Source organism: Peromyscus californicus, unplaced genomic scaffold (genome assembly GCF_007827085.1).
Source record: "Peromyscus californicus insignis strain IS unplaced genomic scaffold, ASM782708v3 Scaffold_10__1_contigs__length_136768540, whole genome shotgun sequence".
NCBI lineage: Eukaryota > Metazoa > Chordata > Mammalia > Rodentia > Cricetidae > Peromyscus > Peromyscus californicus.
The window spans coordinates 32,692,574-32,718,638 of NW_026294391.1; the positions used below are offsets into that span (position 1 = coordinate 32,692,574).

Genomic DNA, 26,065 nt, shown 5'->3' on the forward strand with positions numbered 1-26,065 from the left:
CTCAGAGAGATGGACCTGTGACAGAAAATGCAGCAGGACTGTGAAGCTGCCCTTGGTGCCTAATGTTGTAGTTGACAGTGACAAGTGAGTGCACAAAGCACACCAAAAAAGAATAAAGTGTGGTCACAGTTGTTATCTGAATATGTATTATTTTATTAAAATTTTTCTAATAGTGTATAATTTCAATTTCATTTCCTATGATTTACTTATAGATACAGAGTTTGAAAAATACTTTAAAGTTAGTATTTTTACACAAATACAAGCCACCAAAATTTAACAGTCATACATACCACAAAATGTATGGTTCAGGAACTGTCTTAGTTATGGTGACTATTGCTGTGATTAAACACTATGACCAAAAGCAACTTGGGGAAGAAAGAGTTTATTCAACTTACATATCCTGAATCACAGTCCACTGAGGGAAGTCAAGGCAGGAACTCAAACTGGGCAGGATTCTGGAGGCAGGAGCTGATGCAGAGGCCATAGAGGGGTGCTGCTTACTGGATTGCTCCTCATGACTTGCTCTGCCTGCTTTCTTACAGAACTCAGGACCACCAGCCCAGCAAATCTTATGGAGGCATTTCCTCAACTGAGGCTCCTTCCTCTCTGATGACTTTAGTTTGTGTCAAGTTGATATAAAACTAACGAGCACAGGCTGGAGAAATGGCTCAGTGGTTAGAAGCACTGCTTGCTCTTCCAGAGAACCTAGGGTCAATTCCCAGAACCCACATGGCAGCTTCTGGATGTCTGTAAATTCAGTTCTAAGGGATCCCACACCTATAGCAAAACACCAAAGCGCATAAAATAAAAATAAATAATTAAAAAAACTAGCCAGCAAAAGAACTATTACAAATGTTATTTAGAAGGAAAACTTCTTAGACCAATTAAATGTAGCATAATTCATTTAAGCAAGATAACAAACACAAATTGAGAACCAGGTGCTCCTAAACCAGAACAGGTTTCTGAGTGCTCTAAAGACAGGATCATTTATAAGAAAACAGAGATAAGAAGTAGGCAACTTCTTAATTGGTTACAGCCTAGTCAATCAACCAGTAAATTGGTTATAGCGTAACCACATAATCATTTATATTTAATTAGTTAATTGATTACAGTCCTCCTGCAATCAACCAAAGCTCAGTTACTATAATTAAACTGTATTGCTTTGATTGGTTGAGCCAAGTGTAGGTGCTCAACCCAGTTCAAACCCATGATCTCCTCAAAATAAAATTGCAGAGTCCTAATGTTTAAAGAAATTTTATAATGACAGTTCTTCCAGAATTCAGAAAATAGCTAACTAAATTTATATAAAATATTTTATTATTATAGCTACTAACTTGATTCAGTATACATATGTACACATATATGATTTGTCTATGCATATATATGTATACTATTATATGTTATGTTATATTTTTCTTAATTTTATTAACATATATTCATTATATGTAATAATGGATTTCATTATGACATTCTCATGCTTACATAATATGTATTTTGATCATATTCACCTCTATTACTTTCTCTACACCCCCCTCCCCCCCACACTGATCCCCTTCCCCTTCCCTAATTTCCCTTCTACTTGTATGTCTTTATTTTTTGTGACTCACTAAGTTTAATTAGGGTTGCTTACAGGAAACAGGTCAAAGGATAGTTATAAGAGCTTATACAATTCGACAGTGACTGCACCACTGAAGAAAATGGTTCTCCCTCCTGAACAACAATTAACTGCCTGGAAATCCTCAGGGAAGGGTAGGGCCTCATGAATTCCTCCGTTCTCGGTAACAGGATGCCAAAAAGCACAACTTTGTACAGGTCTCACTCAAATAATCACAGCTGTTATAAGTTAAACAGTGCAGTGGCTATGTCATGACCAGAAGATAGCCATGTCATCACCTCAGGACAGTGCTCCACAGCACTCCAGCATATCCTTTTAAAATTGAAACTATATAGCCGGGCAGTGGTGGCGCACGCCTTTAATCCCAGCACTCGGGAGGCAGAGCCAGGCGGATCTCTGTGAGTTCGAGGCCAGCCTGGGCTACAAAGCGAGTTCCAGGAAAGGCGCAAAGCTACACAGAGAAACCCTGTCTCGAAAAACCAAAAAAAAAAAATTGAAACTATTATTATTATTATTATCATTATTATTACCATTATTATTGTGTGTGTTATGTCTATGTGTGAGTGCAGGTATGTGCTTGCTATGGCTTGTGTGTAGAGGCCAAATATAACTTTCAAGAGTTGGTTCTTTCCTTCCACCTTGTTGAGGCAGGATCTCTTACTTGTTTCTAGCATGTTGTGCACTCCAGGTTATCTGGACTGAGAGCTTCTAGGCAATTCTCCCATCTCTCCCTCCCATTTGATGTAGGAGTCCTGGAGTTACACATGTGCCTCCTCAAGCTTTTATATTCAGGTTCTGGAGATTAAACTCAGGTCATGAGGTTTAAACTGCAAGTGTTGTTGCCCACTTAGCTATCTAGCTGGCCATGCTCTTACATTGTTTCAACATATTCCCTGAGCCTTAGAAAAGGTAATACACATGTCCTGTTTAGGGCTGAACACTCAACACTCACTTATTTTTAGTACATTGGCCAGTTATGTCTCTATAGTAACCACTGCCAGTTGCAAAAAGAAGCGTCTCTGACCAAAGTTGACAGCTATACTGGAGTATGAGGATAAATACAACTATGTAGAAGGCAAGTTGATGGGTGCATCATGCCCATTTAGCAAAGCAACAGCAGCAGTTTCCTCACTGGACCTATATCCTACTGAGCCATGGATTTTTAACCACAATTTATGAGCTGGGTGCTAAAGAAAAAGCATGGAAACTAACAACACAAAAGAAACAGAACTATTTTATTTGAAAAACTCTAAAATACTCTTCTAAAAAACTTGGGAACTGGGAGAAAAATCAACATTGAAATCACAACACATTTATAAATTAATAGTGAAAACAATGCACACTCAGAGGAAAATTCATAGCACTAAAGATTTAACCCTTGATAGAACTCTAAAATAGTACTTCAGGTCTCTCAATCAACTGCAAAAACAAAAATTGGGCAGATTTAGTGCAATAATGGGAAAACCATTGAAGTGCATATCTTCTTGCTTAAATGATGTTTGAGATTCTATTTAATAACCATACATTCTTTCTACTTAGGAATAGATGGTCAGAATAAGGACCAGCAGTGATGATAACTTGGTCCAAGTGTTCATTAGCCTCTTGTCCTTTTCAGTCAATAAAGCATCTTGTCTTACTTCATCTTGTCTGACTTCCAAGGGATTCTGTTTTTTCCTTTCTTTGCCCACTGTGCCCTTCACATAAATAATCTTTTTCCTTTGTGTTTGGTGATAAATATTCAACATGTTGTATTACGATCAATCCACGTGAGTCTATTAAATAGGTAACAGAATTTATTAAGATATAAATTGAGGAAATACACTCACAATTACAGAACGGAGTAGACAGAAGTCGTTCTCTGATCTGAACATGACCGAATCCACCTCACAGGTAGAAACAGGGAGAAGGATGTGACCCTTCTCCAACTCCTTATAAGAGATCACTTACAATGGCAGGAAGCACCATCTCCTTTGGGCCATATAGCCCAAGGTCATGGGCAGAGCAAATACCACTACAGTGTTGTCCATAACTATCCTCCTAGCCAAATTACCACCATCTTCATAAGACCATTTGTGCCTGCTTATAAAGGATAATCACAGCTGTGTTTGTTGACTATTTACCCTCCCCCATAAATAGAAGGTGGTGGGCAGAGTGATAGGACCCTTACCTGAGTATCCAACCACCCCATACAACCAGTTGTATGCAATTCTCCCCTAAGTGCTTGTGGCCTCAGACTCTCAATGAGGGGCTAGAATATGTAATAGGCTGGGGGAAAGCTAGGGTTAGAGGTTTCTATCTACATAGTCATGGAGAAGCAGTGTGGCTGTTTTAGGGTGAAGTATTTTCTCACCTGCAATCCCTCACCCATGCTCCTGTAAGTAAGCCTAATACTTCTTCTTTTTTTTTTTTTTTTTTTTTTTTTTTTTGGTTTTTCGAGACAGGGTTTCTCTGTGTAGCTTTGCGCCTTTCCTGGAACTCGCTTTGTAGACCAGGCTGGCCTCGAACTCACAGAGATCCACCTGGCTCTGCCTCCCGAGTGCTGGGATTAAAGGCATGTGCCACCACCGCCCGGCAAGCCTAATAAACTCATTGGCTCCCCACAGTGAACTTTAGTGAAGTAGAACTTTGGTTTTTCATTGGGACCATATTAGAAGGTGGTAGACATTGTGTAGCATCCTCAGAAGAAAATATTATTACAGTAAGTAATGATGGTTCACAGACCAGTTAGATATACATGAGGAAAGCCATTTACTCCACCCTAATTCTTTAGGTCAACTGAAATATCTTTAGGAATTTTATATGTAAAATTATTCAGCATAACTATGAAGATTCTAAATTCTATGAAGATTCTACAAGATTCATGGAACAGCTGCTGGCAATAATCAAACACTTTACTGAGATAGGTGAAGTGAATGGACAAGTAAGTAAGTACATTGAATTGATAGGAGAGACACTGATTGAATTTAAGAACACTGCCAGGCACTAAAGAATAATACATGGAGCACGTCTGCAACATACTTAGTTTGATAAAAACTCTTCCACAATGTTCATTAAAATTCTTACCATCAGTGAGTTGAAATCTGGAGTCATCAAAAGAGAAAAAAAGAAATGTTAATTGTGAGATTATTTAAATGGTAAGGAAACTGAATAGTCTTTTAATGTGTATGACTGTGTGGTAGTTTGGATGTTATTGCCCCCATAAGCTCATAGGGAGTGGCATTATTAGGAGGTGTGGCTTTGTTGGAATAGGAATGGCCTTGCTGGATGAAATGTGTCACTGTAGAGGTAGGTTTTGAGGTCTCATATATGCTTAAGTCACACCCAGTGTCTCAGTTCACTTCCTATTGCATGCCAATCAAGATGTAGGACTCTCAGCTTCAGCACCATGTCTGCCTGCATGCCACCATGCTTCCCACCATGATTATAATGGACTAAATCCCTGAAACTGTAAGGCACCCCATAAAATGTTTTCTTTTATAAGAGTTGCCATGGTCACGGTGTCTCTTCACAGCAATAGAAACCCTAAGACAGATTGATTCTCCCTTTCTCAGCAGCCATTGATTACCTGTGGCGTTTCATCTAGGGGTGGGGCTTTGTGAAATGTTCACCAACCATGTTGGCATGTCAACTAGTGTTGCCATTATGCAGGTCTTGTTAGGCAACCATATTGTTGAGAGTTTATATGGCAGCATTCTTGTCATATCTAGAGATACTATCTTGCAGTGGCATCTTGGTCATTTGGCCTCTACAGTCTTTCTACCCACTCTTCCTTGATGTTTCCTGAGCCTTGGTGTACGGGTTGTATTGGAGATATACCAGATAGGGATGGGCAGCTCATTGTTACTTAATCTCTGCATTTTTACTAATTGTAGATCTCCATAGTAGCCTCTACCTATTGCAAGAAAAAGCATCTTTGATGAGGGATGAGAGCTATGCTTATTTATAGACATAAGGGTAAATATTTAGAATACAGTTAGAAATTTTACTGGTTTAGAAAATGGCAGTTATAGGCTCTCTCCTAGGGTCTATGACCTCTCCATCTACAAGTAGTCAGCCAAGTGTACTGTACCAGGATGAATTTACTCCTGTTGAGCAAGTCTTGTAATGAACTTTCTGATAATACATTGCATAAATTGGCAAGCTGGAGTCTGCTGCCTGAGTTTATAAAGCTTTACTGGACCAGAACCATGCTCTTTCATTCACCTGCTGCCTATGGCTGTTTTCCTCCTACAAAAGCAAGTGGTTACAACAGAAGTGCCCTGGCCTGCAAAGGCTGAAATATTTCAGATTGCCTGACACTGATAGGCAGTCGTATGCATTTTCTCCAGGTTGGCCTGACACTGAGATGCTGTGGAACAATCCTTTTCCACACTATGAACATGTATTATTCTCATTGGTTAATAAAAAGCTGACAGGCTGGTAGCTGGGCAGGAAGTTAGGAAAGCCAAACTGAGAATGATGGGAAGAAGGAGGGCAGAGTCAGAAGAGCACCAGCCAGCCACTGGGGAAGCAAGACATGCTAGAGGATGGGTAAAGCCACAAGCCACATGTCAATACATAGAGTAATAGAAATGGATTAATTTAAATGTAAGAGTTAACTAGTAACAAGCCTGAGCTATCAACCGAGCATTTATAATTCACATTCAGCCTCTGAGTCGGTTATGTGGGACTGGGCAGTCAGGACAGGAAACATACAACTACACTGATATACAGTTGTGTACATTTTCTCCAGATTGGCATGACAGTGATATGCAGTTATGTATATTTTCTCCAGATTGCTTTCTTGTGAGTCTTTCTTTTCCCTGTGGGAAATGACAGTGTTTGCTTTCACATAGAAAAAGACTACTCAAACTCAAAAAGATCCTTTATCATCATGTGAAAAACAGAGGATGGTTTATTTTAACTCTTGCAACAATACAGTAATACAGACATATTATTGCTTATTACTTTCTATGTTGCCAAATTACTGGAAATAAAATTGAGCTTTTATGCAGGAAAAATATATTCCACAATGTGATAACTTCCTTTTTGTTTTATAAAAATGAAAGCCTTTTTTCCCCTTAAATTTTGACAAACTGTCGCATAGAAGAAAGAACTGCTTTGTGTTAAGGTGACTTGATTTATTCTGTTTTATTATTGCCAAGCAACCTCTTCTCAAATCCCAGAGTTCTTACTTCTTTTAATAGACATAGAGGCATTATCTGAGTTCCAAGAATTTATATTAAGCTCTTACAAAGTGTATTACGAATGTAGCCCACACAAACACTGAAACATAACTCTGGGACAGCTGCATTAGAACCATGGCTGGTTTTGGTTACCATTTACTTTTTGAATGTAACAAATACGCAGCAATGGAAAAACCCTTCAAGAAACTAAAATACTAGTTGGCATTGGATTAATCCTACAGTGGTATCTGTTCTCATCAAAACACTGGAGCTACAGTTATGTGATTTAACTAGGATGTTGGTGTGAACCTGAAATTTCTCTTTCCTTGCTAAGTATCATTCTATATACATTCAAAGACATCATCCCTCCACCTAGAACTAACAGAATTGTTACCCTTTGACATTCTAATTGGGTTCTAGGGGGTGGAAAATTTCTTTTTATTTTATTTTATTCATTTATTTTATTTTGTGTGTATGATTGTTTCACTCACATGTACTTATGCTTACTGTGTGCATACCTGATGCCTGTGGAGGGCATCAAATTACCTGGAACTGGAGTTAAAGATGTTTGTGAGCCATCATGTGGCTGCAGGAAACTCAGCCTGGGTCCTCTGCAAAAGCACTAAGTACTTGTAACTGCTGAGCCACTTCTCCAATCCTGTATTTGTTTTTAAACTAGACATTGAGAAACCACTTCTGTGGCCCTGAAGAAAAAAGAACTAGGCAAATGTCACCATAAAAACTCAATAGGTTATACTATTCACAGTTGTAGTAGAATATTATTTTAAGGTGTGTTACTTTTGTTTCTGTTGCATTTGTTTAACTTTGTGAAGCTGTGTTACTTTGCCTGTCTAACACACCTGATGGTCAAATAAAAAGCTGAATGGCCAATAGTGAGGCAGGAGAAAGGATAGGTTGGACTGGCAGGCAGAGAGAATATATAGAGGGAGAAATCTGATAGGAGAAGGAGCCAGAGAAGGAGGAGGACTTCAGGGACCAGCCACCTAGCTACACAGCAAGCCATGGAGTAAAAGTAAGATTTACAGAAGTAAGAGAATGGGAAAAGCCCAGAGGCAAAAGATAGACGTGACAATTTAAGTTAAGAAAAGCTGGCTAGAAAATAAGCCAAGTTAAGGCCGGGCACTCATACATAAGAGTAAGCCTCCGTGTGTGATTTATTTAGGAGCTGGGTGGTGGGCCCCAAAAAAAGAGTAAAAACAAGCAAAAACACAGTCATATTCATTATAGTTGTTCAGACACATCACTCCTCCAATGCCTGCCTTCTCTCCTAGTAGTTTCCTTTGGTTATTATCCATTAAGTAATTTTGGCTGGGAAGTGAGAAAGTGTTAGTTCACTTGTACCAAAGGCTGATATTGTACCAAAATAGACACTGATCTACAGAGTCCTGTTACCTACACTCATGGCCCTCCATCAATTTCTGTACCTTCTAGCATTTCCCAGAGACATCAAGTTCAAGGCCAGCCTGAGCTATACAAGACCTTGTCTCAAAATGCAAAACAAACATTGCGCTATACAATAACTTCTCAATATGGAGTCACTGAACAAAATGTGGAAAGGTCATGAAAAAATTGTCAACAGTAATGAATTCTGAACACAAAACAAACCAAATGTTTTCGAAATTAAATACATAATGAATCTGAGCTGTTTCTGGCAGGGCTCACCCATGTTACATCACTCTAGCATTGGTTCTGAACATATAGCTTATGCACTTTTTACTGTGTGTACCTTAGCACCATGCAACATCAAAGATCACCATCCGAAACACCTCAGCTCAGATTTAAAACTGCTCTATGTTATAAATTAAAGTGTTTTCACTATATCGACAAAATGTTCTGCTCCTACAGAAACAAAATAGTTTAATTATGAAAAACAAGGACTTTTAATATCTTCCTGTGACCATTCTTCAGCAGATATCAAATTGTGTATACAAACCAAATATTTCCTGGTAACAGATAATAAAGAAATATACGTCTAAATAATTCTTTGGCATCTGTATCATTTTACTATATTAAAGACGAAAACAATTTACCTACCAATGCAATTGATGTGCTTATTTATTTTCATATGAAGAATGAATCTTCCTGTAAGATATATAGCTTCTTGATTATGAGTGAGAACCTATATACACTTTGCCAGCTCAGTGCTGGGACCCTGTCTGACTTGAACCTGTGTAGGTCTTGTGCATGCTGCCATAGTCTCCATGAGTTCATATATGTGTCAGTCTTGTTGTATGTGGAAGATACTATTTCTTTGGAGTCAGTCATCACCTCTGGCTCTTACAGTCTTTCCACCTCCTCTTCCACATAGATCCCTGAGCCCCGAGGGGAAGAGTTTGATGAAAACATCCCATTTAGGACTGAGTTCTTCAAAGTCTCTCATTCTACACATTGTCTGGTTGTGGGTCTCTGTGTTAGTTCCCATCTATTGCAAGAAGCAGCTTCTCTGATGGTGGCTGAGTGAGACACTGCTCTATGGGTATAGCAGATGTCATTAAGAGTCATTATTGCTATGTTCCTTTAGCAGAACAATAGTATTTTACTTTCCCCTAGGATCATAACCTGTCCAGGTTCAGGTCCTTGCCCACTTAGCAGTATCAGGTACAGGTTCCATCTCATGGAGTAGGCCTTAAATCCAATCAAAAAGTGGTTGGTTACTCCCATAACATTTCTGCCAATATTACACCAGTATATCTTACAGGTAGGTTGGGCTACAGTCACAGGGTTTGTAGCTGGGTGATATTGATGATTACCTTTCTCCTCTAGTAGTGTGCAGAATACCTTCCAGTACCATGAATGATATTCAGCACAGTGAAGCTTCTTATTAGGAACCAGCTCAACTTCTTCGTGCTTGATGACATATGTAAGCACTGTCTTCAGCAATAGGGCCTTACAATCAGGTTGTAGAGAATCAAATATAGCCTTGGTAGTAGCCTGTGGTGTTTGGGGGGTTCCATGGGAACCCTTTAGACAATGACTCAACAAGGTGTAATCAATTCCTTGCACTGGAGATTTTACTTGGTGACATAAGATGTTTAGTTGAGACATTCTCTCCCATATTATTTGGTGACTCTATTTAGATCCCTTTCATGTATGTGTATAATTTAGGAAGCTGCTACAGTAATGGGTTTCCATATGATTTTCCAAAGAGCCTTTAGTGTTAGTTGTCCCTCCCTAGTTCCCCTCCTTTACCCTGCTCTCCCATCCCACACCCTATTTAATTAATCTTCCTCTTCTTGTTTCTCCCTTGTCTCTCCATATCACTATCTTCTATTTCCCCTTTCTTGAGAGAGCCTCTCCTCCTCTTTGGTCCCTTACTTGTGGTTATTTGGACTGTAGTCCACACATCAAAAGCTTAAAAGATAACATCTACATAGAAGAGAAAACATATACCATTTGTCTTTTGGAGTCTGGGTTTCCTCACTCAGAATGATTCTTTTCTAGTTCCACCCACTTACCTTAAATTTCTTTTTTTTTTTTTTTTTTTTGGTTTTTCGAGACAGGGTTTCTCTGTGTAGCTTTGCGCCTTTCCTGGATCTCACTCTGTAGACCAGGCTGGCCTCGAACTCACAGAGATCCGCCTGGCTCTGCCTCCCGAGTGCTGGGATTAAAGGCGTGCGCCACCACCGCCCGGCTCAAATTTCTTTTTTTAAAGCTCAGTAATATTCCATTGTGTGAATGTACCAAATTTTAATTATCCATTCATCAGTTGATGGACATCTAAGTTGTTTGCTATTTCTGGCTACTGTGAACAGAGCAGCAATGAACATGGATGAAAAAGTATCTCTGAGGTTGGATGTAGAGTTCTTCAGGTATATGCCCAAAAATAGTAAAGCTGATTCTTGAAGTAGATCAATTCCCAGCTTCCAGAGGAACCACCATACAGATATCCATATTGGGTGTACAAGTTGGTCCTCCCACCAGCAATGAATGGGCTTTCCATTTGTTTTATTGATCTTGTCCATTCTGACTGCTGTAAGATGGAATCTCAGAGTAATTTTGATTTACATGTCCCTGATGACTAAGGATGTTGAACACTTCCTTAAGTGTTTCTCAGCCATTTGTGTTTCATCTTTTGAGAACTCTCTCCTTAGTTCAGTACTCCATTTTAACTGGTTATTTGTTTTCTTGATGTTTCTTCTTTTTTTTTTTTTAGTTCTTCATAGAATTCTTTGTAGAATACGAGATACCAGCCCTCTATCATATGTACAATTGGTAAAGAGCTTTCCCCATTCTGTAGACTGCTGCTTTGCTGGAATGATGGTGTTCTTTGTGTACAGATTTTCAGGTTCGTGAGGTCCCATTTATTAATTGTTGTAGATGAAGGATTTGTGTCATAGACCTTTTGTATCTAAGAAATGTACCTTTCTCAGATTAGTTTTTTAAATGTTTAAAACAGTGTATACAGAATAATAAGTCTAATTATTGTACTGAAATTGTCATCAACATATTAAAATGAATGTGACATGATTGATGCAGTTTTTTGTTTTGTTTTGTTTTGTTTGTTGTTGTTGTTTTGTTTTTCGAGACAGGGTTTCTCCGTGTAGCTTTGTGCCTTTCCTGGAACTCACTCTGTAGCCCAGGCAGGCCTCAAACTCACAGAGATCCACCTGCCTCTGCCTCCTGAGTGCTGGGATTAAAGGCATGCACCACCACTGCCTGGCTGATGCATTTTTTATTACATTAAAAAACAAGATGTATCCACAGACCCCCCTTTCCCAAGCCACCCCACATCCCCACATCCCCCAAATCGAGGTCTCCCATGGGGAGTCAGCAGAGCCCAGCTCACTGAGCCTAGGCAGGTCCAAGCCCCTTCCCAATGCACCAAGGCTGTGCAAGGTGTCACACCACAGGCACCTGATTTCCAGAAGCCTGCCCATGCACCAGGGACAGATCCCAATCCCCCTGCCTGGGTGCCCCCCAAACAGTGTGAATAGCATGAGGAGTGAGTAGAAAATTTCTTAATAAAGAAAAAAAAAACAAGATGTAGGAATGTGGTGGTTTGAATAGGAATAGGCCCCATAGACTCATGTGTTTGAATGCTTGGCCCATAGGGAGTGGCACTATTAGGAGATGTGGCTTTGTTAGGATAGGTGTGGCCTTGTGGGTGGAAGTGTGTCACTGTGGAGGTGGGCTTTGAGGTCTCATATATGCTTAAGCTATGCCCAGTGTGGTACACAGTCTCCTGCTGCCTGTGGATCAAGATGCAGGACTCTCAGCTCCAGCACCATGTCTGCCTGCACACTGCCCTGCTTCCTGCCATGACGATAATGGACTAAACCTCTGAAACTGTTAGCCAGCCCCAATTAAGTGTTTTCCTTTATAAGAGTTGCCATGGTCATGGTGTCTCTTCACAGCAATAGAAATCCAACCTAAGACAAGGGATATTTTCATTAAGTGTCATAATTCCCAAGTAATAAACACAAATATTTCAATAACTGCACCAATTACAGTATAACTGAAACAGTCATAACTGAAACAACCAATAGCAATGAATTTAGAGATCAATGCCTAGCTTTACTGAGGCCCACTGCCTAGGTTCATAACTAAAATGAATACTAAGTTTCAGCTAGAGGGCAATGAAAAATCGAACTAAGTCCTTAAAACCCTGGATTAACCTCAGGTTAAGAAGCTGCAATGTGAACCAGTAGGCATCGTGCCAGTCTTACAAACTATTAACTAGATTGTACAAACACTCACATACACATGATGGAAAAGACAAGTCACTTGTACATTCACTCACACATACTCATAATAGACAATACAATCTGTACTGACACTCACAAAGTTGAACCATGACTGGTGACTTGGTTCCCACAAAGCCTTCAGGGCCCTTGCCTCTTTGGGAGTAGTAATTCATCTCATGGTCCTTGGGAAAAAGTCAGACACTATAGACAGATGCCAAGAATCTCCTTTAAAAGTACACATAAATTATTTGGAGGAAAACTTTGCACTGTAAAAGCCCCCAAATTTGCAACATGTAAATTTAGGAATAGGAAATATCTTGGCAACACTGTGAACTGTGTGGTTCCAGAGATGTTAATTGCAACTGGCACTTCCAAAGCTGGTGTGAGGTGTGCATTCCTCCATCCGAAGAGCTGTTCCTGACCGCTTTCTTCCTGACCAGATCACTAGGAAAAGAAGAAAAAACTTTGATTTTGCATCTTAGTGCTTTACTGGGATCTTTTCATTAATAATAATAATAAAAAACCTTTTGTCAGTGAGCAAGTATAGCCTAGATTGAATGAATCTGAGACTTTATAGCCTTGTCCCACTTCCAGTTCTCTCTCTGCTTCAGACTTGTGGTTGAAAATGTGATTTTTCACCTTCCTGCTCTGGATGCCTGCTGCTGTTCTTCTTCCATCATTGTGGACTCTCTTTCAGAAACAGTAAGCTAAAACAAACTCTTTCTTTCATAAATTTCCCTTGGTCATTTTATTTTATCACAGCAACACAATGTAACTCATATGATGTGATATCACAATATGAAATAATGAAAAAATATAAAACGAAATAGAAACATAATAGATGCATATACAAAAGAAGACGATGTATCGAATCTGAATCTTTTTGCCTATGGATGCAGCCCAAGTGTGATCTAGCTTAGCTCTGCTATGTCCTAGCTGGATTTCTGTCAGCACTTGTAATACTTTGCTTAAAGGCTATTTCAGGCTGCTATAAGTTCTCTCTGACTGTGCACACTGCAGGCTAGAAGTGATAGAGAATTAAAGACTCCTGGAAGGAATCATCAACTAATAAATTGCAAGAATTAGTAGATAAATATTCTATGTCCCCTGTTCTTTGTATGGGATCACTCTGAGTTATCTGTTTTATCTCTATAACAAGACTAACAAGATTATCTTAGTCTTGTTAGTTTCTCTATTTGGGTTCCCTTGAGAACAAGTGATAGTTAATTCTGTCAACTTGATTGTGTTAATAAATGCCTAGGGCATTAAATGAGGCATACCTTTGGGTGTGCCTCTGAGGAATTTCTAGAGAGAAAGAACTGAGGAGAAAAGACCTATACTCGCGACGAGTGGCACCATCACATGAGCTGAGATCCCAGACTGAAAGAAAAGGGAAAGAGGAGACAGCCAGCTAAGTCCTTACCCTCTGAGATACGAACAAGCTGCCTTCCAACACCACAGATAGGCAATTGGCCCACGGCTATACCTTCCCTCTCATTATGGACTGTAGCTCATGAACTGTGATCCAAAATTGAACCCTTCTTCCCTTCTGTTATTTATTTGTTGGCGTTATTTACCGGGCGCTAGAAAACACGAATTTCAACAGAACCCACTATAAGAGTTTTTATTAGGGAAGAGAAAAGATGCGGGGGGAGAGGTGCGCACTACCTCTGCTGAGCGGGAGAGAGAGCAGTGAGCGGGTACAGCCCGCCTTTTATAGGTCACCTCGCGCATGCGTATAAGGGCTTATGTAGCTATGCCACACATGCGCATAGATTACGTGACCACACTGCACACAGGGATTATGTAGGACATAAGGCCCTGGAGTGACTAAGCATTTTGCCTGATGGCTGACAGCACATGTGCAGTCATGTGACTCCAGAAGTGGCTAGGAATAATAACACCTTCAGATGCTTTTTTGTCTGGTATCTGCAACAGTGAGAAAAATAACTTATAGGACACCCCTGATTGGCACTTGCCAACGCCCCTAGTGGATTGCCTCCCAAAGAAAGGCTTGTACTTTAAGTCTCACCCTATATGTTCATTAGAAAGAAAGACAGTGTAAATGAACAAATGTGAATGGGACAGTTAAGATTTAGAAGTGGCCATGGAAAAAAATTTAAACACACACACACACACACACACACACAACACACACACAGCCAGAAAGACACAAAATATGTGGCCAGATGAAACAAAACAGATTCTCTCTCTCTCTCTCTCTCTCTCTCTCTCTCTCTCTCTCTCTCTCTCTCTCTCTCTCTCTCTCTCTCTCTCTCATCTATCTATTTTCTGGTTTTTCAAGACAGGGTTTCTCTGTGTAGCCCTGGCTGTCCTAGAACTCACTTTGTAGACTAGGCTGGCCTCAAACTCACAGAGATCCACCTGTCTCTGCCTCCCGAAAGCTGAGATTAAAGGCGTGTACCACCACTGCCTGGCTTAATAAAAGATCAGCACTCGGGAGGCAGAGCCAGGCGGATCTCTGTGAGTTCGAGGCCAGCCTGGGCTACCAAGTGAGTTCCAGGAAAGGTGCAAAGCTACACAGAGAAACCCTGTCTCGAAAAACCAAAAAAAAAAAAAAAAAAAGATCTCTTAAAGCAGAGGTTTTGGCTTTTAACTGCACATTGACTTTACCTGCAATTAATAAAAAGCAAAGCAACTATACTCATGCCTTATGCTGAAATTTTGGTATAATTGGTCTAGGTGAAGTTTAGGAGTATTTTCTGTTTCGTAAAAAGTCTCTCATGTGATGCAAACATGCAGTTAGACCAAGAACCACTGCGCTGAACAAAAACAATGTTCAGGAGGTGCCAAGGACACAATGACTTGAAATACAGAGTCTATCTCCTGCCTCTCCTGCCCTCCTAACCCCCACATTGTGCTGTCCTGTATTTGGTATTATTACGAGTGGCTCCAAATGAATGGGGAATGGGGGAGACAGAAAAATAAAATTAGCTGAATATTGAATAAATGTCCACATTATACTTGAAAGCTTTGGAATTGGATTTGGCATGCTGATTATGGCCTGAGGGGGATCTGGGTTTTTTCCCCCTGATTCAAAACAACAATTTTTTAAAATAAGCATTTGATTTATAGGCTCTGCCAGATGAATGAACAACTGTGCCTAAAAGAGAACATATGGCTAGGCTTTGGTTTTCTGTTAACCTCACTGGGGACAAATCCAATAGGCAAGATGACTCTTATTCATGGTCTCTATTGTCCTGATTTGCAGTGGGAATTTAATTTCTGATTTGATTTTGAATAAGCTTTTCAGGAAAACAATGACAGTGATCAATGTTTGTTAAGAATGGGTTGGCAGGGAGTCCCAGGATGGGACTATACCGAGGATCAGCTATAAGGATCATCCCTGAGTGAGCCAAGGGGACTTATTTCAATGAATAGAAATAGAAATAAACATTGTGACACAATGCAAGTACCCCCAGTTTTATCCTCATCAAAGAGGAAAAATATTTGTGGCACATCAGTAAACTACAATAGACACACAGAGAGAGAGAGAGAGAGAGAGAGAGAGAGAGAGAGAGAGAGAGAGAGAGAGAGAGAGAGAGAGAGAGAGAAAATCTGTATCAAATATGCAACCAGACAAAAATCATTAACTTCCATGCTTATTTTTCATTTGTTTTATTAAAATACCATTTTAAAGACAATTGATGGATGATGATATGGAGCAGTGGGTAGAACTGGACTTAGAAATCATTCTTGAATAAGGACCTCAGGTCACAAGGTGTTCTGATACACTCTTCATTGGGTTGTTGGTAGTGCTAAATGAGATAGCAGACTATAGAGCAGATGCCTAAGGCAGTTATTCACTAGACTTTTTAGAGAAAATTGTTAGTTAGACTTAAGATAATTTGGATTTTTAAAAATTCCTTCTGGAGTCATGGCTAGGCCCCGGGTGGATCTCTGGGAGTCCAATTAGCGAGAATGAGGAGGGTTTATATGAGCAAGAATTGTTGAGACCAAGGTTGGATAAAGCACAGGGACAAAAAACCAAACGAATGGAAACACATGAACTATGAACCAATGGCTGAGGGGCCCCCAACTGTATCAGGCCCTCTGAATGGGTGAGACAGTTGATTTTCTTGATCTGTTTGGGAGGCATCCAGGCAGTGGGACTGGGTCCTGTGCTCATTGCATGAGTTGGCTATTTGAAACCTGGGGCCTATGCAGGATCGCTTGGCTCGGCCTGGGAGGAGGGGACTGGACCTACCTGGACTGAGTCTACCAGGTTGATCTCAGTCCTCGGGGGAGGCTTTGCCCTGGAGGAGGTGGGAATGGGGGGGTGGGCTGGGAGGAAGGTGAGGGGGGCCGGAGAGGGGAGAACAAGGGAATCCGTGGCTGATATGTAGAACTGAATTGTATTGCAAAATAAAAATAAAAAATTTTAAAAAAAGAAAAAGAATATCCTAAATTCATAAAACTTGAATATAAATAAATGGGAAACAAAAAAAATCCTTCTGAAAGAACTTGATATTTTATTGTTTTTAAAATCATGGATCTATGTTCTAAGTGCTTTTTTTTTTTCCCCAGAGCTGAGGACCAAACCCAGGGCCTTAGCGCTTGCTAGGCAAGCGCTCTACCACTGAGCTAAATCCCCAACCCATATGTTCTAAGTGCTTTTTAAAAGCAGTTCACATTTTGGGGTTGGAGAGATAGCTCAAAGGTTAAGAGAATGTGCTGTAGCAGAAGCTCCAACATTGTTTCCCAGCACCCACAGCAGATGGCTCACAACTGCCTGTAATGGCAATTCCAGGGGATCCAGTGCTCTCTTCTGGACTCCACAGGCACCTGCACATATGTGCACACCCACACATACACACATACACATGCACGTAAGTAAAAGTAAAATAAATATTCTATTTTCAGATTTTGTTTGATACTTTTTCTAAAGTGGAAATATTTTACTTCTAAAATTGTGAGTTTATGCCATATAAAACAAATTTTTGAGTAAACCTACTCCCTTCCATATTTTTCTGTGACACGCATAACTCTATTTTTCTTTTATTAATATTTTAGCACACAAAATAAATCATAGATATTTTTATTTTATGTGTTTGGGTGTTGCTTGCATGTATGACTGTACACCACATGCATGCCTGGTACCCACAGAGGCCAGAAGAGGGTGATGGACTCCCTGGGACTGGAGTTAGAAATAATTGTGAGCTGCCAAGTAGTTTCTTGGAATTGAACTGGGATCCTCTGGCTCTAGGGCCTTTAATCACAAAAAATGCATACTCTTAAAATGGACTAATGGGCTTAAGAGTCACATACATTTACTTCATTATTTTAACTTGGCCTTGTAGTGAGTTTTCAGCCCCATTGATTCTGGCTGCTATATAAGGAGATCCTCCATTGTCTGGATGGTTTAAGAGCATAATTCACTGGTGAGTACCTCTAATCTTTCCTTTATTGGCTATAGGGATCATGCCAAGTATTAATGCTGCATTTTGTTTCGTTGTTGTGGGTTCAAAACCAGTTCTGTACTTCCCACTACTGAAGGCAGATTTTGGTAGACTTTGAAAAACTTGTTTTACTTGAGGCGCTACATGCTTCATGGCCTGTAAAACATAGCAACCTGCAAATCCGGCCTCATCAATAGTCAATCCAACAGCCACCACTGTGCTGGCCATGACTTTACTCCATGGCCTTGCACAGCATACTCATTCCAACCTGAGCCCACTGCCCCCACATGCCAGTTGATTACATACATTTTTATTTCAACCAAAAATAAGAGGAGTTTTTAACCAGAAAAAAATATTTATTTCTGTTCCTTTCATATATCATTTCATATATCATATTGTCCAGGAAAAAGTCTTGCATGTGTATGTGAAATAGCATAGTACTACACACATGGTTTAAAGGCTAAGCACCACTGGAGGAGCTGACCAACCATTGGATTTCTCGCAGAATGATTCTCTCAGAATCATACTTCCTGATTTACTTTAATTCCTGAAAATCAGAAATGTCATTACCAGAAAGTAAGAAAGTTGTAAAAAAAAAAAATCATTTTATTTAATATTATGGTTTTAGAAATGAGGTATATTTTACAAAATTTAAAAAAAAAAACAAAAACCTGGAGCTGGGGAGATGGTTCAGCAGTGAAGAGCACTGGCTGCTTCTCTAGAGAATCCCAATTTTGACTTCCAGCATCCACATGATGGCTCAGAACCATGTGCAACTCCAGTTCCAGTGGATCTGTCGCCCTCTTCTGGCCTCTGTGAGCATTGCATGCATGTGGTACACAGACATACCCGCGCAAATAAAATAAAAATAGATAAATCTTTTTATAATTTTAAAATAAATAAATACATAAACTAGGGAGAAAATATCACTTAGGGTCTTTGACACATATGAATGTGTCAACAGCAAAAAACTACCGTTATGAATTTGTCTGTTACCAAGAAACTACTTTTTTATTTTATTTTATTTTTTTAATTTATTATTATTTTTTTTTTTTTAGTTTTTTTCGAGACAGGGTTTCTCCACGTAGTTTTGGTGCCTGTCCTGGATCTTGCTCTGTAGACCAGGCTGGCCTCAAACTCACAGAGATCCGCTTGCCTCTGCCTCCTGAGTGCTGGGATTAAAGGCGTGTGCCACCACCGCTGCGCCAAGCTTTAATACGCTTCCTAGGTTTCTACTTAACGCTTCTTTTATGGCTGTTTTTCATTCTTTCCACATTGCTCATAGGATTACTTCTGCTTTTAAAATTTTATTAACGTTACCAAATCCAGTATCCACTGATTTATAAGAGGAGCTTATACCTCATATCTCAGTCAGCAAGCATTTATGTAAAATGTACATGCAAATGCTTTGCTCAAATCTGTATGTATATATCCTGTGGACACTCGGGTACTTAATATGATATATTTTACATATTTTAATAGCAATCAGATAAAACTACCCAAAAGAATCACTTAATCTCACCAAAGGTAAAATCATGCAATATTTATTTACCTACACCTTATGTAAGCATTACTCTACAGCCATACTGTCCAGTAAAAATAAGATAGAAGTCACACATGTTAATTTTCAATTTCTACTAGCCACATTAAAAATAAAAATCATTCAGCAAAGTTACTTTTTAATATTATACTATATTGTGCACTTAAGATATTTAAAATAGCCTGTGCATAAATATAAAGATTATCAATATTTTGCATCTTTCATATTAAGCTGTGACACTCTGGTACATTTTACACTTGTACATTGCAATTCATAAACAACATTTTCATCAGAAATAATTTTATTTGTATTTAAATTTCACAATATTTATGGTTTTTTATACTGAAGGTCTTTTATATATAATTAAAAGTTACCAATAACTGAGTGAAGAATCCATTTTTAAGGTTGTTTTGATATAATATTTTGAGCACCCCAGGCATTTAATCCAGTGATTGGTATAGCCTAACAATTAAAAATAAGATTTCTAGGTCCAGAAAGGCCTAGGCTCAAGACCCAGACCACTTATTATGTGGCTTAATGTGTCTTAAAATAATCTCCTTGCTTCTAAAATGAATCCAATGGTATAATTGATGGAAAAGCCTTAGATCTGTGCCTGACACATACCAGAGCTCAAAGATGTTACCTTAAAAACTGAAGAGCTGTTTAAGTGAATTGACCTGCAGAGGGATTGTAGCTGAGTTTGAGAGGAAACTGGAGTCTGGCATGGCTCCCAGACCACCCATCATAGCTGGAATGTGTGATGTGCTATTTGAGGGATTCTTTTTTTCAACCCCCATGTGGGCCTCAGAGGAGAGAAATGTGGAAGTTCTCTCTTACTGGGAAATGAGGCGAGCCATGGAAAGAAAGAAAGAAAGGGCGATCATTTAAGGGAGGTCAGTTCAATTGCTGCTCTAGATAAAGGCAACATACTATGTGGGGGCTGATGTACAGTGCTGGGCCAATACAGAAGTATTGATTTGTTCTTTCCAGGAAGAAATACACATTATTTATTTTTAATAGGCTTTCTGGTTCTGGAAGGTAACTCCTGTGACTTTGAAATAACTCACTTGTGTGGTTTGGGTATTGGCCACTTTGGCAGGATGGTGTTCTGTTTTGATTAAGTAGGTACACAAGGGAGTTCTGTTCTTAGGACCATGATTAATGGAGGAAATTTTCTTAGTCCTTCTCTCACTATTCCAGCAGTCTCCCTAGAGAGTATTATGACTAATAACTTGTTTTGTGGTGATGTTGTCTCCCATCAGGTAAAATGTGGCTTTCTACACAATGGTTTCAAAAGTTTCCAGTCCAGAATCACTCTACCTGGTACTTATTTACCAGCTTTCCAGACATTTCTGCAGCACTGTATGACTTTGTCCTCGTGACAATTACCCACTGAGGTAACATACTAACCTCCTTCTTAGCTAAGAACATTGGTGGTCTGAATGAGAATGGCCCCCATAGGCGCATATATTTGAATAGTTAGTCCCTAGTTGGTGAACTGTTTTGGGAAGGATAAGAAGGTGTGGCCTTGCTGGAGGGGGTATAACACTGGGGGAGGGCTCTGAGGTTTCAAAAACTCACATCGTTCTCAGTCTCTCTCTCCTTCCGGATCCAACTTTCAGATAAGATGTGAGCTCTCAGCTACTGCTCCAGCACCATACCTGCCTGCCAGCTGCCATGCTTCCTGCCATGATGACCATGGATTCACCCTCTGAAGCTATAAGCAAGCCCTCAGTTAAATGCTTTCTTTCATAAGAGTTACCTTGGTCATGGTGTCTCTTCACAGCAATAGAACACTAGCTAAGACAAAAACAACAAGGGATAGGTGTAAAGTGGGTAAAGAGCATAACCAGCCATCGCAAAGAGGGGGAGCTGCACAAGCAACTGGAATCTAACTAATCAATTAATTCATTTAGTAAATGCATAGCAGATGGTACTTTTTCCAGTAAGAAAACTAAGAAAAAATAGATTTATTGAAGCATTAAAAATTTAAATCAGATTCTTAAGAACATTTCCTCAAGATATACTGTCACACATGCCACTTTTTGGAGTAGGGATTCCAAAAGTTGTACTAAAATAAATGTAACTCGCTTCTATATTTATGAATTTATTCATTGTTTCTGCAAACATATATTAATATCTCTTAAATGCAAGACATACGAGAGAAACGGAAAGTGGAAGAAAAAATGTCCCCTTAACAAGTTTCCCATATACAAGAGGGAAATTGGAGAGTCACAGACAAGAGAGAATATAGAAGCGCCATTGAGTTTTCAGCTGTGGGAACATCAGGCAATCCAGGAGGGGCTTCACAAAGGTGCCCAGGAACCTTAAGGAAGTTTGATTGCGTCGATAGAGAGCATGCCCAGGCCCATCAGAGATAAGAACTGACATTAAAAGACCAACACACATCTGGGGGTGGGAGACATGGCTTAGGGTGAGGGGTGCTTGCTGCTTTTACAGAGGACCTAGGTTTGGTTCTCAGCACCAGGAAATCGGACACACTTTTCTTGTCTCCATGGATTTTTTCACACATGTGGCACACATAAAATAATTCAAGCAAACACACATACAGATGGATAGATAGACACATAGATGAACAGATAGATACATCTATCTTGAAAGCACACACAGCCAAAACCTGAGAGCAGTGGAATTTCTCACCAAGTCTAAGTGGCCACATTTGCACCTACTTCAATTTTTTTTCTTTTCATGTTTTCTTAACTTGTTGTACAAGTTAAGGCAAGCACTCTAGCTTGCTAAGTCTTGGGACTAAGCTCTGTCCCCTGTACTGAGGTTCACTTTAGAATAGTTGAAGAAAAGGGTTCCCTGAAGATCATGACCTAAATTATCTCATTCTGTTGAATTCTCCTCCTTAGTTTAAGTATTTTGCCAATTCAAAGCAGCATCAGGAGAAATTCTGGATAGTACACAGTGCTGTAGCTCTTGCTAGTAAGGATAGGCAGGAAAGAAAGCCGTTTGTAATTATATATGGATGTTATTTTTAGTATAAATTAGTTCAAGTGAAGCTCACAGATTAGGCTGGGCTGGGCTTCACCACTTCTGGTCCCAGAGAGAACTGGCCTACATTAGAAAGTTCCTTTGTAAAATGTCTGAGCATATGCAGGCATTGCACTCAGGTATACAAACCCACACTCACACACAGGTACACATAATCAATAATGAAATAAAATATTTTAAAAGAAAACAAATAATAAATCAATAAGGTCATCCTTAATTTAAAAAAAAAAAAAAGCAGCTGAGGTTTCCAAGTAAGCATGTTTTGTGCCATCCTGGATTTGAATAGCTTTGTTTGGTGAACCTGAAAGGGAGTGGTTGTGCGATTTTGAGCTTAGCGATCCCCTACGCTGCATGAGTCCTATGGAGCTGTTCCTCTGGCTGGCATCACTACATGACCTTTACTATCACGGCCTCTGCTCAAATGATAAACCCAAAGATGTGGTGTAAAGTCTTCCCAGCAGGGTTTGTGCCTGGAGGATTAAGATGCCACCTGGTTTGTGCCCTCATGGAATTACTGATCTCAGTGGCCCAGAATGGCCTCTGAAATTATTTTTAAGCCAAGTAGTTGAGAATTAGTCATCGCCTAGAATTTAAGATGTGTGTTTCTTGGCTTCATAACAGAAAAGTTTGCTCAAGGCTCATGCAGTATATTTCCCCTCAGGCGCAATGTATAATAAAACTGTGACACTTTGTAATCATTGTTTGTATTGTCATGTAGGAACACAGACCATCTTAGGCTGCTCATTTTGGCCTCCAAAAGGAAATTGCTTCAGAGATTCTTTGACACAAGCAGGTGTGGTCTGAACTTACCTGAATACTCCCTTACATATCAGGATCCATCCTGGGTTTTCTCCCTCAATGAGTAAGAAAGAGGGCTGAAGAGATGGCTCAATGGTTGAGAGCACTGGCTGCTCTTTCAGAGGACTCGTGTTCAATTCCCAGCACCCACATGGCAGTTTACAACTGTCTGTAACTCCAGTTCCAGGGGATCTGACACCTTCACACCAATGCACATAAAATAAAATTATTCTGCTTATGAGTGTTCTACCCACATTTAAAAAAAAAAAAAGAAAAAAAGAAAGATACATGATTCTCTCCAGCTTAGGAAAAAAAATACCCAAAAGACCAAGACTTTTTAGTTGATGGTCCTCACTGATTTTTTTCTGGCCTCTTGGCTACTGTGGACTCCAGTACTTCCTACATGATCATGTCTTGGCCAAGAGCTTAGTCCTCCTGTTATATCCTGAAGACTCACTGCTGTTGCCTTCCCGGGTGTTTAGTCTCCCTGATTCATTGTCTCTAAAGCACCTCAATTCTCTCTATAAAGAAAGAGCTCTCCAGCATAGGGAACAGCTTCTCAAAGCCAGCTCAAGTGCCAGGGACAGATCCTGATCTCACTGCTAGGAGCTCCACAAACAGACCAAGCTACCCAACTGTCATGGGGAGGAGCTCAGTCCTGCCATGCTATGTTCACGCCCATGGGAGGCCTGCCCCTTTCTGAATAGAGACAGAGGAGGAGTGGATAGGGGGGTAGATGGGAGGTGGATGAAGGGACCAGAGGAGAGGAGGGAGGGGAAACTGTGGTTGATATGTAAAATAAATGAAAAAATTAATTAAAAATAAAAACAAGAGTTCTCCAGGCTCCTAAAGGAGGGCCTGGAGAACTCTTTCACTGTGGGCCTGCTTAACTCACAGCACCTTAATTAAAGAAAACCTCCATGGTCATCTTTTCCAACCTTCTCTTCTCCTTGTATTTTTATCTGATACTTCTCTGGACACTTGCCTTAATTCTGTAGATGTGTATGTGTGTCCTTTATTACCAACCCTTATCTTCTGTGTTGATGATACCAATACTATGTCTGTATGCAAAGACCATATCATCCAACAGCTTCACTCTTGAGTATTTAAACAAAAGAATGAAAGCAGGTACCCAAAATGACCCTATGTCACTCATGTTCATTGTGGTACTATTTAGAACAGCCCAAAGGTGTAATCAAGCCAAATGTCCAACAAAATATGCTCCCATACAGTGGAACGTAAGTTTGCCATTACAAGAAATGGCATTCTGACACATGTTACAATATGGATGAAACTTAAAGACCTTATGCTAACTAAAATAAGCCAAACACAAAACGACAAAAAAGTAGTATGATTCTATTCAGGTAAAATATTTAGAACAGGCAAATTCAGAGAAGTAAAAAGCAGAACAGAAGTGCCAGAAGCTAAGGCAGGGAGAGAAGCTATTTAGTGTGTAGAGGGTTTAAGATGGGAAAGTTTGGGGTCTAGATAGTGGTGATTGGCAGTCAGCATTGTAGATGCAGTGAATGCCACTGAATTGTACATTTACAAACCGTTAAAGTGATAGCCATTGTGATGCATGTTTGAAGAAATCTCCATTGCCAGAGCCACATGAGTCACTGTGGATAGGCTTCTTGCTTTCAGTGCCTTCTGCTCACTTTGTCTCCAGTATATCTGTGCACAGAGAAGGCCCCTAGAAGTGCTCAGATATGAAAACAGATGAACGTATCTAAGGAGAGGACCAACTACCCATTAAAGAGTTTCTCAGGTTATGCAGAGTCTATGCAGTTGTGCTGTGGCCCTGCAGAGGGGCAGACATACTTACCAGGTGTCTCAGTTTCTTTTTCTGTTGCCATGATAAAATAAGCTGATCAAAAGCAACGTAAGGGAGAAAGGGTTTACTTTAGCTTACAATTCCAGGTTATAGTCTATCATAGCAGGGAAGTTAGGGTGGCAGGTCTTGAAGCAGCAGAAAGAGAGAGAGAGAGAGGGGGGGGGGGGAGGGAGAAAGAGAGAGAGAGAGACTAAATGCATGCTTACACTCAGTTTTGTTTTGTTTTTTATCTTTTAAGACAGGATTTCTCTGTGTAGCTCTGGCTGTCCTGGAACTTGCTTTGTAGACCAGGCTGGCCTCGAACTCACAGAGATCTGTAACTGAAGGTTTCCTGTGTCCACCTGGCTCCTGCAGCTGCTCAGACCCAAGTAAACACGCAGAAACTTATGTTACTTATAAACTGTATGGCTGTGGCAGGCTTCTTGCTATCTAGTTCTTATATCTTAAATTAACCTGTTTCTATTAATCTATAAGTTGCCACATGGCTTGTGGCTTACCAGTACTTTACATCTTGCTTCTCATGGTGGCAGCTGGCAGCATCTCCTGACTCAGCCTTCCACTTCCCAGAATTCTCCTCTCTGCTTATCCTGCCTATACTATACTTCCTGCCTGGCTACTGGCCAATCAATGTTTTATTTATCAATCAATCAGAGCAACACATTCACAGAAAATAGAAAGACATCCCCAGCAGAGATCCACCTGCCTCTGCCTCCTGAGTGCTGGGATTAAAGGTGTGCACCACCATGCCCTGCTCTCATTTCTTTTTTCATACAGCCCAGGATGGACCAAAACCCAGAAAATGGTACCACCCACTTTTAGGTTGGTTCTTCCCACATCAATTAATGTAAACCAACCCCCCACAGACATACCCACAGGCCAACCTCAGCTTGATAATCTCTTGTTGAAACTCCTTTCCCATGTGATTCTAGATTGTATTAAGTGGACAATTAAAACTACCCATCACCCCCCA

At 40.0% G+C, this 26,065-nt stretch overlaps 1 long non-coding RNA gene and 1 pseudogene across 1 annotated transcript in view; one reads left to right on the top strand and one right to left on the bottom strand.

Annotated features, from left to right (window-relative positions):
* The window catches only part of LOC128114677 (uncharacterized), a 27,721-nt gene extending 14,518 nt beyond the window's left edge, over positions 1–13,203 (top strand). Inside the window, exon 3 of the long non-coding RNA XR_008219860.1 lies at positions 13,097–13,203. This is a non-coding gene — a long non-coding RNA (uncharacterized LOC128114677). The remainder of the gene's footprint in view (positions 1–13,096) is intronic.
* A 4,476-nt stretch (positions 13,204–17,679) lies between these two features.
* On the bottom strand, positions 17,680–18,133 carry LOC128114683 (mitochondrial import inner membrane translocase subunit TIM14-like; annotated as a pseudogene).
* Positions 18,134–26,065: the final 7,932 nt, after the last annotated feature.